Source organism: Saccopteryx leptura, chromosome 9 (assembly GCF_036850995.1).
Source record: "Saccopteryx leptura isolate mSacLep1 chromosome 9, mSacLep1_pri_phased_curated, whole genome shotgun sequence".
NCBI lineage: Eukaryota > Metazoa > Chordata > Mammalia > Chiroptera > Emballonuridae > Saccopteryx > Saccopteryx leptura.
Window position 1 is genome coordinate 31171384 of NC_089511.1, and position 20384 is coordinate 31191767.

At 39.3% G+C, this 20384-nt stretch overlaps 1 long non-coding RNA gene across 2 annotated transcripts; it reads left to right on the forward strand.

Annotated features, from left to right (window-relative positions):
• Positions 1–6437: 6437 nt before the first annotated feature.
• Positions 6438–20028, forward strand: LOC136380987 (uncharacterized). Of its 2 annotated transcripts, XR_010747002.1 has the most exons (4): positions 6438–6689; positions 6822–6893; positions 11221–11302; positions 19795–20028. It is a non-coding gene; the product is annotated as an uncharacterized lncRNA (long non-coding RNA). The 2 variants fall into 2 exon arrangements; XR_010747001.1 differs by lacking the exon at positions 11221–11302.
• The last annotated feature ends 356 nt before the right edge of the window (positions 20029–20384 follow it).

A 20384-nucleotide genomic window follows, 5' to 3' on the forward strand; every position in this document is an offset into this window, starting at 1 on the left:
ATGCCACTGCCATTGTAATGCTAGGGTTTTTTTTTGGGGGGGGGGGTACTGTTCAGTATCCACTTACCTTCCTATTTGGAAGTCATTCCCCAGGTATGAGATCTTGGTGGAAAGCAATGCTTTTTCTCCAACTACGGATACCAGAGCTCTAAATCCTGCCTCTTTCATCATCTTAACCTCCAGAATTTGGGCATCATAAACGTATGAGCTTCCTAGGTTACGGAATGCCAATGAAGGATCTGAAGAGTACTGGTGGCACTCTCCCACACATGATAGTTGTGTTTCCTCTTTCTTAGCCCTTTGAGACACTTGGTCAACATAGTCCAATTTTTCAAGCCCGATCTAGCCTTGCCTTGATTATGTAAAACACACACACACACACACACACACACACACACACACACCACACACTTTCAAATAACTCCCATTTTGTTCAAAGACAGTCAAAACTCAGTTGTTGTTACTTGCAACCACAAGCATTCTAAATTATATCATCATCATCACCTCAACATGCAAACCCACCCCCAAAACACAGCCTCACATATTCATGGGTCTTTAGCATAAATGGTTCCCAGAAGGATGTGCCCTCTAGAAAGAGTGGTGTTGTGTACATTCTCCCTAGTGTACCATTCCAGTAACTCTCTCTTCCTCTGCACTGTCTAGCACTCTGTCCTACCTGCAAGGACACAGTAGGCAGGCCCTGGATGCCCATCTCTTCTTTTTGGTTTCTACTGAAAAGCATCTTTCTAACCCTAGATCCTGAAGTAGCCTTCCCCAGAGTGAAGGCTGTGGGCTAGACTCTAAGGAGTGAGACTAAGATTTGACCTGGGCAGGTTAAGAGAAATGGAAGAGAATGGTCGTTTAAGGAAACACTTTTCCAGGAAAGCTTATACATGATCTGGGAGGACTCTACTAGTCTCTCTCTGCTTTAAGGTCAAAAGACTGCTCTCCCCACACCCACAGTGTTTTGTTTTGCGTTTTGAATTCTGGTTAATATTGCTCCAAATATGTCATATTCCTGGTGGCAAAGCAGCAAGGTGGTATCATATGGGCATTTTGGAATTACTCGGTGTTATGGACTAAATATGTCCCCCCTAAAATCCATATGTTGAAATCTTACCCTCCAGTGTGATGATATCAGGAGGTGGGGCCTTTGGAAGTGATTAGGTCATGAGAGTGAAGCCCTTGTGATGAGATAAGTGCCCCTATAAGAAGAGAAAGGGGAGAGAGCGAGCTTTCCTCCCTCTCTGCATGTGAAGATATGAGAAGATGGCCATATGCAAACCAGGAAAGGGGTCCACACCAGACACCAGATCTGCCAACACCTTGGTCTTGGACTTCCCGAACTCCAGCAACTGTGAAAAATAAATGGTTGTTGTTTAAGCTTTCCAGTCTATGGTATTTTGTTATTGCAGCTAAAACCGACTAAGAGGTAAAGCCTTGGGTTCAAATCCTGAGTCTGCTTTTCAATAATTGGGTGACCATAAGCAAACTTATTGACTTCTCTGCATTTTAGTGTTTTCCTCTCCTTTCTACTTTAAAAGCAGGGACAGTGGTAATGCTAATCTCATAAGGTTATGATGATGAGATCGGATAATAATGCAAAGGGTATGGTAATAATGCCGGCATTGACCCAGAGTCTCATAGATGTAGGAATAATAATTGTTTTCTTTTTCTTTGTATCTAAGCACATTTGCTGTGGAAATGAGGTCACCTTGGTATATCCTTTTGAGGTTCGATGGTGGGGGGGGGGGCAATGTGGCTCTGAATCTTTGCAGTCAGGACTTAAAGAACACCCGGATCCAAAAGAGAATTTTTACTGCCAATCAACTAATCCTCCTCCCTTCTACGAGAGCACGGGGAGTCTTGCATGGACAAACAATAAAGTTCATCCCTCTTACTCATCCTGATAATGATCCCTATTACCTTTTATTTAAGCTAACAATCATTTACAGCTTCCTCTGTGCTGCCAGAAACTCTGCCGAGCAATTTACTTGGATTAACCAATTCAATCCTTACAGCAACCTCATGACATAGGTACTATCATCAGTAGCATTTTTAGAGTAGAAACCAGGTTTAGTAGTTGACTGGTCCAAAGTCACGTGCTTAGCATGTAGTAGAACGGAGTTATTCTTTTTAATTGTGCTAAAATATACATAACATAAAATTTACTATTTTAACCATTTTTAAGTGTACAATTCAGTAGCATTAAGTATACTCAGAAAGGTGTACAACCATCACAACCCTCCATTTCCAGAACTTTCCCATTATCCCAAGAATTGAGCTTTTCAAGCTTGAGTTTGTTTAACTTTTAATTTGTGAAAGGAGCAATCGTGCAATAGTTAAAAGCATGAATTCATTCAAGGTTCAAACCCCCAGTTCTGCCATCGATGAGCTATGAGATCTGGAGGAACTTACTTGTGCCTGGTACCTCAATATCTTCACTTGTAAACAGAGAAGACAATAATTAACAGTCTCTCTCTCCTAGAGTGGTTATCATATTAAATAACTTAATCTAGCCAAAGTACTTATAACTTATCTTGTAAATATAGTAGGCACATAATAAGCATTATTCCACACTGGTAATTATAGAGTGCTGTAGAAATACTGGGACAGGAGCTAGAACAAAGTGTTAGCAAAGATGTGGGGATGTGGAGATGGTTTTTGATCGACATAAAGTTTTATTCAAACTGAATTTTTTGAGTTGGGCTTGATGTGATAATATCACTTCCTTATATAATGTTGGTGGGATTTCATTAGATCACACGAATTTCCTTTGGTGTTGACAGGCAACATGATCTCTCTCACCACTAGAGAACTGGGTGGCCCCAACAGGCCACTACTAACACGATGAACATCTCTACTGACACAGTTGCCTCCCTGGCAGATGGAGAGCCTGGGACAAGCTGCAGAACGCAGCCTGTGGGGGCACCATTCTCCAACCTCTCTCCTCCTCTGGACTCCAAACCAGGAATGCAAAACTCACAACTTCCACTCCACCTCCCTCCTCCTTCCACCTGTCAAGGAGTAATTTTCAGAAGGTGTTAAAATCTCATACAAATACACAATGAACATGCACCAAGGTTTTATTTAACTCACTAATAGAGAACCAGTGGGGTAGCAAAGCAGGCTTCAGAGAGGATTTTAGGAGCTGTTATATAAAATATAGTGCACTTAAAATAATAAAAGGATGCTAGGATTAAATTGCTAAATTAGATACAAAACTGGTCACAGTTCTACAGAGTAATACACTCCTAATCTTTGGGTCTATATTCTCTAATGGTCAGAATGCGTCTCCACTGGATAAAAATAACTTGCACCCTAGACATTTTCTCTGGATTAACATGTACTCTTACAAAGCTGGGGCCCTCATTAATATATAAGTTGTAAGTCAAGCAAAGTCCCATTTCCTTAAAGTCAAGTGGTCCTGAGGTAGTGTTTTAGACAATGCTGTGGCATGATACTAAAAAGACTACAGGTATCTTTTTGATGTATTTCCAAGTTTTAGATGATTTTTTCGTAACACAAACCAAGGTATGAATTGCTAAGCAATCAAAAAAATTTTCCACCAAGTCTAGATAAGGTGTCAAATGGTTTTTCTGCACCATGCTCCATATAGCCACTACCAATTAATAAGAACTGGTACAAGAGAAGAAATTGATTTGTCATCCAGCCCTTGATGATGACTGTGGCTTGGTTTAGAAGTTCCAGACAGCATCGCCTATGGTTGGCTGAAGCTTTTCCAATGACTCAGTCAAAGCTCTGGCTTAGCTATGAGGAAAGTCATCTCTCACTGAAGGAAAGTAAGAGGTCAAAGAAAGCGAGAAGTAAAGAAAGCTCTTTTTTCCATTCTAGATAAATGTTCACTTGCTCTTCCTTAGTCAGGAGTGCAGAAATAAATCACATGACTTCAGAGCTCTTTATCTCACTCTAATGTTTTGTTTTGATTGTATCAGGTGTGTAAAATGAATGAGGAGCTTGCAAGGGATGGGAGGTTTGTTCTTAGTTATACTGGGTACTACTAGTGACATTATAGAGTGTATGGTCCCTCTATCCAGTACACGGACCTGTTGTAATCAAGAGAAGTGGGAAGATTAGGACCCAGAAGGAGAAGCAATTATCCTTCCTTTATTCCAAGGCATCCATTATGTGCTGAGCTTTATTGAAGTCTATTGGAAGCCATTGGAGCATCTCTCCCCTAGAAGGATCATGAGGCCTGTGGTTTACTATTCTATAACAAGCTTCCTAAGTGAGCTATACTAAGGCCTATGTGCCTCTTCTCATAAAAACATGTCACCTGCAGTAAGAGGGAAGACTTAAATAGTGTGTCAGTGTACTTTGTTAAAATGCTATTTCTCATAATTACACAGCTTTCAAATTGTCAACAAAATTTCCTGCTTGAAAATTACACTTGACATTTATATTTCTATGCAAAATTAGGTAAAAGATGGCTCATCCATGTTTCAAATAGGTAAAAGAACACTACTAATTCAGTGTCATCACGAGTCTTTCATTTCTGTCCTATGTGAAATGATAAGAGGGGACAGAACATCTTCCCTGTCAGAACAGCCGTGAATAGAAAGTTGAAGAAAAATCATAAGGAAAGCACAAGGAGGCAGAGGCTATACACTGAGTAGGTAACACCTGGCATTGTGATTTGTGTGCAAGAAAAAGAAAATGGAACATGAGGCATCTCTATGTCTTGGTGTCCTGGGACTTCTGCTTCATTGTTACACTAGAGTGAAATGAATCACTGTGTAGTAGACAGGAATATACCAACACTTAACTCAGACCTTCCAGGGGCAGTCTCTACAAAGACACTATAAGAGAGTGTCAACAAGACAAACATCCTAAAACTGAAGAAGACAGACAATATACCACGCAAGTACTAGCCAAGCATAAGTTGATATAGCTATACAACGACAAAGTAGAGTTGAAGGGAGGAAGCATTTCATATATTATATATCCTGCACTCCCAGACTGGAGCTCAAATGTTTTTTGCTCTGTATTCCTGGCCACTCTGCCTTCTCTGATCTTCTCTGGGGCTACAAATACCAAACCAGGTCATGGATGCCTACTTTGCACACTCAGCCCACACTGCACCAGAAGGAGCGAGTTCTGCTTCAACCCTAAACCTTAGTTTTTTTTCTTTCATTTCTCACCCATCTCCAACTCCTTCTCCTACTCAACAGGTTTTTGTGCCAGGCATGGTGCTAGGCACAGGGGAAAGATTGGGGACAAAATAGATGGATTCCTACTCTCCTGGGAATTGGAAGTATAGTGGGGAAGATTGACATGCAGCAACTAAATAAATAAAGTTATTTGACATAAACATGTGATCAGTGCTGTTAAGTTTGAGTGACCATAGAGCTCTCTATACACCTATTCAAGGGGGTTCCTGATTTTAGTTGTTTCATCAGGGTTCCAAAGACTGAGCCAACCACCACTGGCTCTTCTGAAAGCTCAGTGAAGGATGAAAGCCTCCCGAGCAGGGCATGCAAGAAGGCTTACAGCTCTCCCTTGAATAACTGTTTGACACGCCAAGGTGTCCAATTCACTCTAACTCAGATACATGCTCTTTCTTCTCTTAAGAAGTGACTCCAACCCCCATCTAATACCTGTGGGGAAGCATGGTTCTGCCTGGGCCTGATTGTAACGTCAGCGCCAAAGTAGGGGCATAGCACTCAGGTCTGCAGGATCTGGATCACAAGGAGGAGTCTGTGTTTTGGTCTGAGGTGACAAGCCTCAGAATCTGTTTGATCTGGTAATTGGTTTTGAAACACCTGGGCATCGGCCAGATGGCATAGGCCTAAGAGGGAGTGAGGTCATCGCTGGCCAAAGCTGAGTGGATGGATACAACGTGCCAGACATGTGCTGTGGATGATATTAGTAAATCATTTAGCTCACTGAACATGTTAATGGGCCTCCATGAAAACTGGCTCATGTCATTAGGCTGCCTTCTCTCGGAACTACTCAGAGAATCCTATAAAACAAGGTTACTTTACCCCTGCCTTCCAGGACCTCAGGGTCCTGAATGCTTCAGAAAATCCGAATCCAGCCAAAGCCAGGGTCCCTTTCTGTCTTCCCCAGGCTGTTTCAGGGTGGATGCTGGACTCTATAGTAACTTTCACAGATTTTACTATTGTTTGCTAGACAGACACAGTTCTAAGGATGACTGGCTTGGTAAGGGGACTGAGGGCTGGATTTCAAGGTCTTTAGAAGGATATATTGTGAAATGCCCAACCTGTACAACCATGCATGTCAGTCTTGTTGAGTTTCTATGTTCTCCAAGGACAGTTTCTGGCATGCCCTTTTTCTAAAGCACCCTTCAAGACCTGAGATAGCATGAGACTAAAGAGGATAAGCAAGCAGCAACTGGAGAAGGGAAGGGTAGAAATCCAGTTTTGATTCCACCTTCCTGCAAGGCCTTCTGCTCTAGGAACACCAGAAATGATTTTGAATTCCAAGCAGCAATTCATCAGGTACTGAATAAACCACATGGATTCTGACAGAACACCAAGAAGGCAGGGCAAGTTTGGGGTCCAAAAGTTCAAACAACTGGGAGTGGTTGCCATTACCTCTTACCTTGCTATCCTCAACATCTTGCAGGAGGCAGCCTGGCAAGGATTTGCAGTGGAAGAAGATGAGGCGATTGGAATGGGAGGCAAGGAGATAATGGATGATGCAAGGTGCTGGAGGTGGGAGGGAATGGGGCAAACACATAGGGGAAGAGCCAGTGAGCAAAGGGGATGGAGGCTGGCTGGAAAGCGGGGTGGGAGAGAAGGAAGGATTTTGGCTGGATAACATTTTACCTCTTTCAGGATGAAGACAGTACAGTGCAGAATGCTGAATTTGCTGATGGCCGAGTGGTTATGGAGAAACTCTCTGAGGAGGTAACATTTATGCTGAGAACAAACGTTGTGGAGGAATTAGACATAATCATCTGTAATAAAAATTAAAAAACTGACTATTATTTTAGTATAACACACACACACACACACACACACACACACACACACACACACACACACACACACACACGTTAAGCAGATGGCTCAATGAGTTTTGAAAAATGAATAGACCTGTTTAGCCCATACTGGTGAGATTAGGGATCAAAGTTCACTATTTTTCACATGGATATTCAATTGTTCCTGCAACCTTTGTTGAAAAGACTTGATCTTCCCCATTGAATTGCTGATACCCTTGTAAAAGAATTACTGACCATATCGATATGGGTCTATTTCTGCCCTCTCTGCTGTTCCATGTGTCTGTCTATCCTATGCCTATGCCATATGCTTTTTGTTTATTTCTCTTTTTCTGTCTTATTGGATGAGTTAAGTTAGTTTAGACTTCCTATTTTTAACTTGACTACTTCAGTTCCTTTGATGGTTACTAAAAATTTTAACATGTACCCTTAATGTTTTATTTAAAAAAATATATATTTACAAAAATTTGTATTTCTAGTCTCCTCTTGGATAATTTAATGATTTTTAGCACAATTTAAATTCCCTCAGAATTCTCCTTTCCCATCTTCAATGTTATTTTTTTCTCATATTATTTTTAAACCAGATAATTAGATTATTTATAATAATAAATATTTAAGTTTTCTAAATAATTACACAATTACAATCAATACATATTTAGATTTTTTTAAACCTTTTTTTGCTGAGTTCTATCCTCACTAATTCTTCTCTTTTGACACAATATTTCCTTTGTTTTAAGTCCATTCCTCAGTACTTCTCTCAGGAAGAAATAATAGCTCTTGATCTCTGGGTTTGTGAAAACAAATTTCAATCCAGAATTCTGTATTTGAATAAACTATGGTCAAGTGTGGTTTCATTTCTAAACATGAGTTCAAAATCTAGTTCTCAAAGGATTTATCTTGTCTAGATTCACACATGAAACACAGTCTTTTTTTTTTTTTTGAAGACTTTTTTGAGAGCAGCTTTAGGTTCATGGCAAAACTGAGGGTAAAGTACAGAGATTTCCATATACCTTTTACCCCCACACATACACAGCCTCCCCAACTATTAACATTCTACACCAGGGTAATACATTTGTTACAGTTGAGGAACCTACACTGACACGTCGTAATCACCCAAAGTCCACCCGTCACCTTATAATGTTCACTCTTGGTTTTATATATCCTATGTATTTGGACAAATGTATAATGCAATGATCGCAGTTCATACAGAGTATTTTCACTGCCCTAAAGTTCTGTGTTCCATCTCTTCTTCCCTCTTCCCCAACACCCCCTGACTCCCAATCCCTGGAAACAACTGATCTATTTACTGTCCCCATAATAGTTTTATCTTTTCCAGAATGTCATATAGTTGAACCCAGGTAGTATGCAGTCTTCTCATATTGGCTTCTTTCACTTAGTAATATGCATGTAAGTTTCTTCCATGTCTTTTCATAGCTTGATAGCTCATTTATTCCATTGTCTGAATGGACCACAGTTATTTATCCATTTACCTACTGAAGGACATCTTGCTTGCTTCCAAGTTTTGGCAATTATGAATAAAGCTGCTATAAACATCCATGTGCAGACTTTTATGTGGACATATGTTTTCAACTCCTTTGGGTAAATACCAAGGAGTACAATTGCTGGATCATATGATAAAAGTATGTTTAATTTTTCTAAGAAACTGCCAAACTGTCTTCCAAAGTGGTTGTACCATTTATGTTCCCAGGCCACACAGTTTTCATTCCTGCATGTTAGTGTAGCTAAGTTCCCCTGCTGGCCACTGGGACATTTTGTCTCTTGTTTTTAGCTTTGGCTACACATTTTTAAATGTGGAAAGTGGCCTGCATCTGTTTAGTCCTCCATTTTGAGCAAACACATTTCGAGTGAGGAACAGTACTACCCAGGCAGAGAAAGCACGTGCAAAAACCCTACTATGGTGAAAGATTTGGGAGAGGAGAGTTCATAAGGTGAGATGCAAAGTGAGGTCCAGATCACATGGGGCCAGAGTAAGAATTTGGAATTTATCCTCATTGTAATGAAAAATCATAGAAACATTTTAAGTGAAGTGACAAGATCAATTTCCAGATTTAGAAACTAAGTTGGCATTTATTTCTGGCTTTCTCATTCTCTTTACTTCTCCAACTTCTGAGAGCCCCTGATTTTACTTTCATATACATATGTCTGTTTCTACAGCCTTCAAGCTTTTTACATTTTGAGAATGCCTCCCACATTATAAATAAAAGTTTCCAACATTAGTCTGCAGAAAAGAAGAAATCATGTCAAAGCACTGGCTTAAACCTGGGGTATAAATTGTATAACTCATAGGAAGCAAAAATGTAATTTGCATTAGATTATCCATGTTTTGTTGAATTAAAATATATCATGTAATTATTCAACAAATGCATTGCAAGAAAAAGAGGGAGAGCCCTGGCCAGTTGGCACAGTGGTAGAGCGTCGACCTGGTGTGTGGAAGTCCTGGGTTCAATTCCTGGCCCGGGCACACAGGAAAAGCACCCATCTGCTTCTCCATCCCTCCCCCTCTCCTTCCTCTCTGTCTCTCTCTTCCCCTCCCGCAGCCAAGGCTCCATTGGAGCAAAGTTAGCCCGGGGCACTGAGGATGGCTCCACCGCCTCTGCCTCAGGTGCTAGAATAGCTCTGGTTGCAATGGAGCAATGCCCCAGATGGGCAGAGCATCGCCCCCTAGTGGGCTTGCTGGGTGGATCCTAGGCGGGCACCTGCTGCGGGAGTCTGTCTCTCTGCCTCACTGCTTCTCACTTCAGAAAAATACAAAAAAAAAAAAGAAAGAAAAGAGGGAGATGAAGTAGGTAACCTATAGATGAAGAGACTTGCCATTCAGGGTAGTCCAGCTAACTTCCAATGCCAGAATCCACATCTCTATGCCAAAGCCTTTTCCAAAAGAAATATCAACCAGTCACAATGTAGAGACATTATTTGGATCTCAATTTAAACAACAAATCATTTATGAGATAAATAAAAAATTAAACACTGATTGGATATTTTATGTTAAGAAATTATTAATTACTTTACATGTGATAATAGTTATTTAAAAGCCCTTATCTTTTAGACATATACACTAAAATATTTTCAGATAAAGTGGTATGATATTTCAAATTTAATTCACAACAATATAGAGTCAGGTAAGCAGGTGAAATGATAAATGTAACAAGATGACTATAAGTCAATAATTGTTGGAGGCTGGGAAATGGGTACATGGGAATCTCTGATACTATTCTGTCTACTTTTGCATAGGTTTGAAATTTTCCACAATTAAAAGACTTGAAAGAAATGCAAAGCAATTTGTAATTTTTAAACATTCAATAAGAAAATATAAATATAATCCATACAAACTTTCCAGATAAAAGTGTCTGTGATCTTTCTCCTTTCCAGTCTTTTCTTGATTTTATGTATTAACTATCTATCCATCCATCCATCCATCCATCCATCCATCCATCCATCCATCCATCCATCCATCCATGATTCTCTCTCTCTCTCTCTCTCAATCTATCTATCTACCTATCTACCTACCTACCTACCTACCTATCTTCCTATCTTTTATCTGTCTGTCTATCTGTCTGCCTGTCTATTTATTCTTATATGATCAATAGAAACTGTTTAAATGCCTGGTTCCAAGTTGCTCTCTAAAGACCCCGAGGTGAGGATCCATGTGCAAGCAGATTATTTTGGAGGTGCAGGAGGATAGTGAGGAGAAAAAAAAGTGGCCAATAAGCTGCCTTATCCAGCAAGTCAGTGCTGAGGGCAACTGGGACTAGAGAATTCTCTGAAATAGTGCTACGCTCCAAGTAGTCACTGCTGAGTGGTGATGGGGTGTTTTGATATCAACTCTGATGAGTGATTGGTTGAGACACTTCCAGTGTGCTGTGCCCAGGCAGAATGCTCAGCCACAAATTTGGAAAAAGGCTTTGGCATAGAGATGTGGATTTTGGCAGTTGGAAGTTGGCTGGAGTACCCTGAATGGTAAGACCTAAGGGAAATGGGCAGGGCACCAGTGGCATATGCTATAGTCTACCCTTTCCACTACTGAGACCTACCTGTGCTCCACGTTAATTCCCTCCATCCCTCCTGTGGTTCTTCAAGGTGGTGACCAGTCACAATGTCAAAAATGAAAACTTGAGTAGTTAGGTCTGAGATAAGTTACAGACCCTGCTGCTACAATTGAGTCTGATAATACAATGAGTATTCATTATTTCCCTTTTCCCCTCTACCAATTCTAGATTTCCCTCTTACTAGTCAGCACTTCTGGCTGTCTAGGTTGCTTGTCCAGTGAGGTAACACAGAGCTTCATCTCTGAAAACGGTGAGACTTTGGTTACCAAGCCCTTGTTAGGTGGTGGTTCATGCAAATTACCATTTATTGTTTTCCCTGGACAGCGAGGTACCAGGAGGAGCCCCAGTGAATTCTTGGAGTACCATGCATACTCCTCTCTGCCCTTGTTATGTAGCAGCAACTTTATCTTCTTATGGGATAATCCATGTGAATTTCTCTTGCTGGTATAGTAACTCTTTCCTCTGACTAATGGTCTGTGGGCACAATGAGCTTGAAAAGATCAGCAGCTACCTGACCTGTGATGGTGCAGTGGATAGAGCGTTAACCTAGAATTCTGAGGTTGCTGGTTTGAAACCTTGGGTTTGCCTGGTCAAGACACATACTACAAGCAAGTAGTAAATAACTAAAGTGAAGCAACTATGAGTTGATACTTCTCGTCCCTCCCCTTCCTCTCTGTAAAATCAAGAAAAAAAATATTAAAAAAGAAAAAAGATCATCAGCTGTAAATGTAGGTTTAGTGGAACACTTACTGTGACCCCTAGTAAAAGTCTTCCACCTGGGAACCAGAACTTCTAGCCCAGGAAAGCCTAAACTTAAAGGACAGGAAGCATGCATTCTCCAAGTGGGTCACTAGAAGTGGTGACATGGGTAGGTGGGGGGACTCTTATCACCTTCTTTGACACCTTCATTCCTGGATCCGTGAGCATTAGTTTCTGTAGAAGCCAAGCCTGAGAAGGGTTCCTGTGCAAGTGGTTTATTCAGTGAGTGCTCACAAGGGGAGCCTGCAGGAGAGTGAGGAAATCAGGACAGGGCAGGGAAAGATTCTAATCTAGACAAAGATGGGATTTTAATGAAAGTAAATAGATCAATTCTGCAGGTTCAGAGGGTTCAGAGGTACCGCTATATTTCCTCCTTTCTTTATTTTTCAGTTTATTCTTTAGCAAGATAATAAAAGGTGAGTGAGGCTACATTAGTTTTTTTGAACAAAGAGTGATTTAGCATAATCTATTCCAAATAAAGACAGTATAAATTCTAACACTTTAAGTTGAAAATCAGCATGTTCTCAAGTCCATCCACTCAGATGTCTCCACCCCACTCCCTTCTTACTGGAGCCCAACTTTGACATAGGAGGCTTACTGAGGTTGTGAATCAAGCCTGTGTTATTCTCACAGTCAGTTCCTGGGCCCAATTTCCAGCACATTCTGCTTTTCTTTTCAAAACAAAATTCACAGGATCTTGAAGCAGTCTAATTGGAGAATTTAAGAGCATAAGCCCTTGGGTTAAAATATGTGAGCTCATTTTCCAGTTCTGCCGCTCTTCCAAATAACAAACTGCCCCAAATCTTAGAGCATTCATTAGTAACAGCATGGTATTTCTTATGGTTCTGTGGGTCAGACAGAGAATAGACAAAATGAGACCTCTTTGTTTCTCTTGATAGCTCCCTCCTCCCTTTCCTCCTTTTCTTTTTTCCTTATTTGCTTTCTTTATTCTCTCCCTCCCTCCCTCCCTCAACTTCCCCCTGCCTCTCCAACTTCCTCCTCTCCCCCTCCCATCCATTCTTCCTTCCCTTCCTTTTCTTTCCCTTCCCTCTTTCCCTCCCTCCCTCCCTCTTTCCATTCCTTCCTTCCTTCTTCCCTCCCTCCTTCCCTCCCTCTCTCCCTCCCTCCCTTTCTCCCTCCCTCCCTTTCTTCCTTCCTTCCTTCCTCCCTCCCTTCCTTCCTCCCTTCCTTCCTTCTTCCTTTCTACCCATTCCTTTATTTTCAGTTTACTTTTTTTTTTTCAGCAAGAAAATAAAGAGTAAGCTAGGTTACATTAGATTCTTTAAACTAATTTAGAATAAATTAGAATTTTTAAATAAAGACAATACAAATTCTTACACTTTAAGTTTTAAATCAGTATGTTTCCAACCTACATAATACATACTCAAAGATTTGTTTGTTTTATGATTATTATTTCTTTTTGTATTTGAAACCACTGGAATCTATTTAATGCTTAAAAACAAACAAACAAAACTCTAGATCTCTGCTTATTTATGAAGAGGAGTAAGTTAAAAAGACAGCTATAATTTATTTTATGTGAAAGTTTTATACACAGGCTGAACAGGTAATCATTTCATGGGCAGTTTCAGAGCATTCACAATTCCTCCACCAAACAAAGCACCAATGCCCTTTGAAACTTAAAAAAAGAAAAATAGAATGCAATAGAGATTTCTTTTTTTGTAAGCAAAATCAAACATTCATACAGCAGACTTGAAGTATAATATTGATAAAAATATTATGGATGTCAATTTGGTAACATCACTCTAAAGCTTTTAAAAAATAAGCACATTCTTGTCCTAAAAATTCCACAGATATTATGATGACAAATGTGAAATGTTTGTACAAGGATGCTATTGAAAAACTTTGTAAATATGATCTAGGGCCATAGTTTGCTGCTGAGCTGTCACACTCCTCAGGCCTTCTTGTGTGATATACTTGAAGGCACTAGCTTTACAAGCTGCCTATACTCTTTTCATCCTATCCTCAACCTAGAAGTTCCTAGAGAATGATATGGTAATGTTCTCAGCCCTGAATGGTCTGAGCATTATCCAATAAATCTTTCTTTTCCTTTCCTTTTACTCTCTTTTATTTTAAAACTTATTAAGTGGCAATTTTTGGGAAAATCCCTGACTTTGAAATATTACATACTTGTACCCAGAAATATTATGTACTGAAATATAATATTTGTGACTGATTGGATCATACTTACTTTATTGGCTTTCAAAGATTATTTTTTTCATTCTAAATGAGTTCATGGGTTACTAAATAAATCAATGTTAGATTATGTTCTTAAATATATCTATACCATCTCTAGCTGTCTATATTGTATCTATATCTAATGAAATTATAATATTTTGGTAAACTACCAAAATATCGTGCATCTTTTTTTTTTTTTAATAATTTTATTTTTTTAATGGGGTGACATCAATAAATCAGGATACATATATTCAAAGATAACAAGTCCAGGTTATCTTGTCGTTCAATTATGTTGCATACCCACCACCCAAAGTCAGATTGTCCTCTGTCACCTTCTATCTTGTTTTCTTTGTGCCCCTCCACACCCCCTTTCCCTCTCCCATTCCCCCCTCCCCCCCGTAACCACCACACTCTTATCAATGTCTCTTAGTTTCACTATTATGTCCCACCTACGTATGGAATAATACAGTTCCTGGTTTTTTCTGATTTACTTATTTCGCTTCATATCATGTTATCAAGATCCCACCATTTTGCTGTAAATGTTCCGATGTCATCATTTCTTATGGCTGAGTAGTATTCCATAGTGTATATGTGCCACATCTTCTTTATCCAGTCATCTATTGATGGGCTTTTTGGTTGTTTCCATGTCCTGGCCACTGTGAACAATGCTGCAATAAACATGGGGCTGCATGTGACTTTACGTATCAATGTTTCTGAGTTTTTGGGATATATACCCAGTAGAGGGATTGCTGGGTCATAAGGTAGTTCTATTTTCAGTTTTTTGAGGAACCACCATACTTTCTTCCATAATGGTTGTACTACTTTACATTCCCACCAACAGTGTATGAGGGTTCCTTTTTCTCCACAGCCTCTCCAACATTTGCTATTACCTGTCTTGCTAATAACAGCTCATTGAACAGGTGTGAGGTGGTATCTCATTGCCGTTTTGATTTGCATTTCTCTAATAGCTAAAGAAGATGAGCATCTTTTCATATATCTGTTGGCCATTTGTATTTCTTCCTGGGAGAAGTGTCTATTCATATCCTCTTCCCATTTTTTTATTGGATTGTTTGTTTGTTTGTTGTTGAGTTTTATGAGTTCTTTATATATTTTGGATATTAGGCCCTTATCTGAGCTGTTGTTTGAAAATATCATTTCCCATTTAGTTGGCTTTCTGTTTATTTTGTTATCAGTTTCTCTTGCTGAGCAAAAACTTCTTAGTCTGATGTAGTCCCATTCATTAATTTTTGCCTTCACTTCCCTTGCCATTGGAGTCAAATTCATAAAATGCTCTTTAAAACCCAGGTCCATGAGTTGAGTACCTATGTCTTCTTCTATGTACTTAATTGTTTCAGGTCTTATGTTTAGATCTTTGATCCATTTTGAGTTAATTTTTGTACAGGGGGAGAGACTGTAGTCCAGTTTCATTCTTTTGCATGTGGCTTTCCAGTTTTCCCAGCACCATTTATTGAAGAAGCTTTCTTTTCTCCATTGTGTGTTGTTGGCCCCTTTATCAAAAATTATTTGACTATATATATGTGGTTTTATTTCTGGACTTTCTATTCTGTTCCATTGGTCTGAGTGTCTATTTTTCTGCCAATACCATGCTGTTTTGATTGTTGTGGCCCTATAATATAGTTTGAAGTCAGGTATTGTAATGCCCCCAGCTTCATTCTTTTTCTTTAGGATTGCTTTGGCTATTCAGGGTTTTTTATAGTTCCATATAAATCTGATGATTTTTTGCTCTATTTCTTTAAAAAACGTCATTGGAAGTTTGATGGGAATTGCATTAAATTTGTATATTGCTTTGGGTAATATAGCCATCTTGATTATATTTATTCTTCCTAGCCAAGAACAAGGTATATTCTTTCATCTCATTATATCTTTTTCGATTTCCCTTAACAATAGTTTATAGTTTTCATTATATAAGTCCTTTACATTCTTTGTTATGTTTATTCCTAAGTATTTTATTTTTTTTGTTGCAATCGTGAAGGGGATTATTCTTTTGAGTTCCTTCTCAGTTGTTTCATTGTTGGCATATAGAAAGGCTATTGACTTCTGTATGTTAATTTTGTATCCTGCGACTTTACTGTATTGGCTTATTGTTTCTAGTAGTCTTTTTGTGGATTCTTTGGGGTTTTCGATGTATAGGATCATATCATCTGCAAAAAGTGAATATCGTGCATCTTTGATGAAAACATTTCAATCAGTGAAGATCTTGCAGTTCTTTATATAAAAAAAAACCTTCATGTTTTCCTCAAGTTTGCTCTCCAGCTGCCATGTAATAAAACTTGGAAATTATTCAATTTCTGATTTAAATATTGCTGTCTGCCAGTCACTGGGTGCTGGCGGGCATTTTCAAACCTCCTGTCATCTCTGTTGCTAACACCCCAGGTGTTTCTTCCTCTACCATCAGAATAGAAGATTTCAGCCCCACTTTTAACCAACAAGCCTTCTAATTTCTGTGCTGGAGACACTCAGGTACCCATGTCATGTTGGCTAAGATAATAAAAGCAATTCAGACTTATAAATTTGGCAGTTTGGAATGATAATTCCTAAGAATCCTAGATGTCAATTTCCCCAGAATCAAGGAGAATAAGTCATATTCCATTGGTTAATTCCATTCTGGACACCAGCCACAAAACTACTGCTGTGCTGGGCAGGAATTTTGTAGCAACAAACCCTACATTTTGGGATGATTGTTTCCCCCCCCTTGAAATTTCTTTCTGAAAAGACTTTTCTCTGGTTTATTCTTCATTGCTAATATATCAGGCTATTTCAGAAGAAAGGTTTCTAAGATTGATAATAAGGCAAGGATGACCACTCTTACCGCTTATATTTAACATGGAACTGGAAGTCCTAACAAGTGGAATAAGGCAGGACAAAGGAAATAAAAAACACATTGATTGGAAATAGATATATAAATTTGCCTATTCACAGACAGCTTCAGAGTGATCAAGTAAGTTTCTGTGGCTTCAGCCGCAGACCAATCTGAGTACTTTGTCTTGGGCGCCCCAGGGAATGAGCGCTGGGAACCAGTGAGAGGGCTGTTTTGGATGCTGGCATGTCAGCCAGGATGCTTCGATTTGGTTGGAGTTGCTGCCGACACCCCACATGTGAGGGCACGGAGCATGCCTCACATACAAGGCCAAGGGTAAAGCCATCTGAGATGCGTGCACATATAAAAATGATTTGTTTCATTTGTATGATTATATTAACCAGTGCCGCTCCAATAAATTCACTTTAAAAATAAAATAAAAAAATAAAAAATAAATAAAATCTAAGTGCAAAACATTCTTGCTAAAAAAAGAAATGAAAAAATCATTTCATGTTTGGAAAACAAGCACAAAGACCAACGTTTTTATCAGACAGACCTTAGAAAGCAAAGCTCAACAAGTCTTGGCTTTGGCAACACCCAGAAGATACAATAATTCTCAAACTCAGAGACATGAATGTGTGGGAGCGTATATGTGATTTTTGTTTGTCAGGAGGGGGAATGGGTTGCAAAACAAGGCAGGACTGGCCCTGTCAGGGTCTGGAAGGGGATTTCAGGTGCCCTCAGGGAAGGGAAATGATGTCCTGTGACTATTTTGCAGTGACTTTTTGCAGAACCGAGTCTGTTTAGGGCAAAGGTTGCAAACCTTAGGTCTGCAGGCTTGGCTCTATCCAATGTCTGAGACATCTAGAATTATCTGCCAACATTTAAAACTGGAGAAATTGCACTTACTGTTTTAGATTTGGAATTTCTCTCAACACTCGCCTGAGTCTGCACTGCCCCCTGGTGAAGCTGCATAGAGGTTGCTCCTCTCTGCTTCGCCACAGTCCCCACCACTCCCTTTGCATTCTCCTTGGCCTGCTGTGCTGGCTGATAAAATTCTGACCTAGATTGAGGGTAGCCTTCCTGTAGTTGGTTTCTTCTCAGAAAAGCCAAAACCTTTCACCCCAGAGCCAGCAGTTTCTACCTCCTAGACACTCTTCTAAGGCAAACTTGCTCTCTTATTTTCAGTTAAGATACAGATCTTCAAATTCAAGAGCAAACATGCATTTTGATTATCCTGAGAAGCCCCAGATGAAATCCTTTGCCTTCCACTCTGCTGACTGAAATTATCAATGTACATAACGCTTTGTACTTGTCCCCTGATGGGATGTCCAACCTCTCTTGACTCTTTTCATAAATTTGAGATTTAATTATATATTTTTAAAAAAACCAAAGAGCACTACAGAATGAGTTACATAAAAGTGCACATCTTCCATTTGCATTATGTGGGAGTAAAACAAAGCAAAACAAAATATCTGACATTAAAACAATGGTCAATACCAGGTGCTGATAAAGATGAGGAGCTTATGGAACTCTCATGTTGAAGATGGAAGTCTAAAATGGTCTACTCTAGAAAACCAGTTTGTTTCTTATAAAAAGAAACACACATCTTAAGATCCAGCAATTACACCTCTAGGTATTAATCCAAGATAAATGAAAATGTATTTTCACAAACACACACAAATATTTATAATACCTTTATATATTATAGAACAAAAGTATAGACTATCAACAGGTACATGAATAAAATTAATTTTGGTATAGTCACAGTATGAAATATTAGTCAACAACCAAAAGAATCAAACTACCGAAACATGCAACAACATGGATAAATCCCAAAACATTATGTTGAGCAAAAGAAACTGGGAACAAAAAATACATACTGTGAGATTCCAGTTATATGAAATATTAGAACAGGCAACACTAATGTAATGTGACAGAAACAGATCAGTATTTGCTTTAGACAGGGGTCGGGAATTAAATACAGAGAGGTAGGAGGGAATTTCTAGGATAGATGGAAGGAAACATTCCATCTCTTGATTGTGGTCATGGTTACCCAAGTGACTACATTTGTCAAAATTCATCAAACTGTAGATTTCAAATGGGTGCATCTTATCACATGTAAATTATACCTCAATACTGACTGAAAATAACATTTCTTTTTACCAGTTGACAGTGTCAAAATAAAAGACACCCATGCAATGAAGTTTTGGTCCGGACCTTTCAAAAGAGTTACTTAAAGCCTTCAACTTGAAGCTAATTTATTCCTTGGCCCCTTTTCAGGGAAATTCAATAAAGAGTTTTTATTTTTCTCCTCCCCCATTCCATTCTATTCTAAGAACAGAAGTATTTATTCTTCATCAAGGAAATAAAGAGTGAGCATATATTAGAATTTTTATATTGAGTTGATTTAATATGAATTAGAATTTTTGGAACAAGATGGTACTAATTCTAACTTTCTTTTTGTATACAGGAAAGGAGAGAGGGAGAAAGGGAGAGAGAGAAGCATCAACTTGTTCCACATAGTTGTGCATTCGTTGATTGCTTTTCACACATGTCTTGACTGGGGATCGTACTGGCAACCTTGTGCTCAAGCCAGTGATCTCAGGATTGAGCCAGCGTCTCTGGGCTCAATTCGGGGACCTCGAGCTCAAGCTGGCAACCCCAAGATGGATCTGGGGACCCTGAGATTGAACCAGCGACCTTGGCACTCTGAGTCAACTCTCTTTCCACTGTGCAACCATGGTCAGGCAAGATGGTGCTAATTCTAACAGTTTAAGTATGAAAGCGAGTCAGCTTCCAATATGTTAATTCACATTTAAGAATAACTTTTCTTAGCTTCCTCCCACCTTTGAACTCTTTGGCATATATTTAATGGTCTTGTTTTTTTGTTTGTTTGTTATCTCTTTATATATCAGAAGTAAACTCAGAATGTCTATAGGTATTTCTTTGTTTTGTTTTGCTTCCAGGTATAAACATTGGAAACATTCAATTCCTGATTTGAAAGTAGCTGACTGCCAATCCATGGGAACTGAAACCCTCTGTCGTCACCCAGCTCAACATAAGCGCAGAGTTTCAGCATCACTTTCTATTCACCAGGGAGATTTCCATCCCAGTGGTTTCCTGCTTGATTTCTACTGGAGACTCTAGGGGCTTCTGCTACTTTTGCTACAGATGATAGAAGCTACCTCAGAATTGTATATTTTGGCCATTTGAATTGTAATTTCTAAAAATCTGTTGGACAAGTCTCTTGAAGTCTGTTACAAGTCCTGTGTAAGGATGGGCCAACCATCAACCCAAACTTCTGGGATTATTTTCTCTTCTGGAAACTTCTCTCCATCAATATCTGCACTGTAGATTATGCTATATAGCTGATTCCTTCTGGCTAATTTAGGGAAACTCTCCCAACCCCCTTCCAAACCACATCATCCATGTAAGGTATTTTTCCGTGCCAAAGAAGAAGGAAGGGGCATAGCTACGAAGTGTGGATAAGCAAAAGCTTTATTGAGTACAGAGTGCTTCCCGGACAATGTTCCCTGGTCCCGGGACAGAGGCCAGG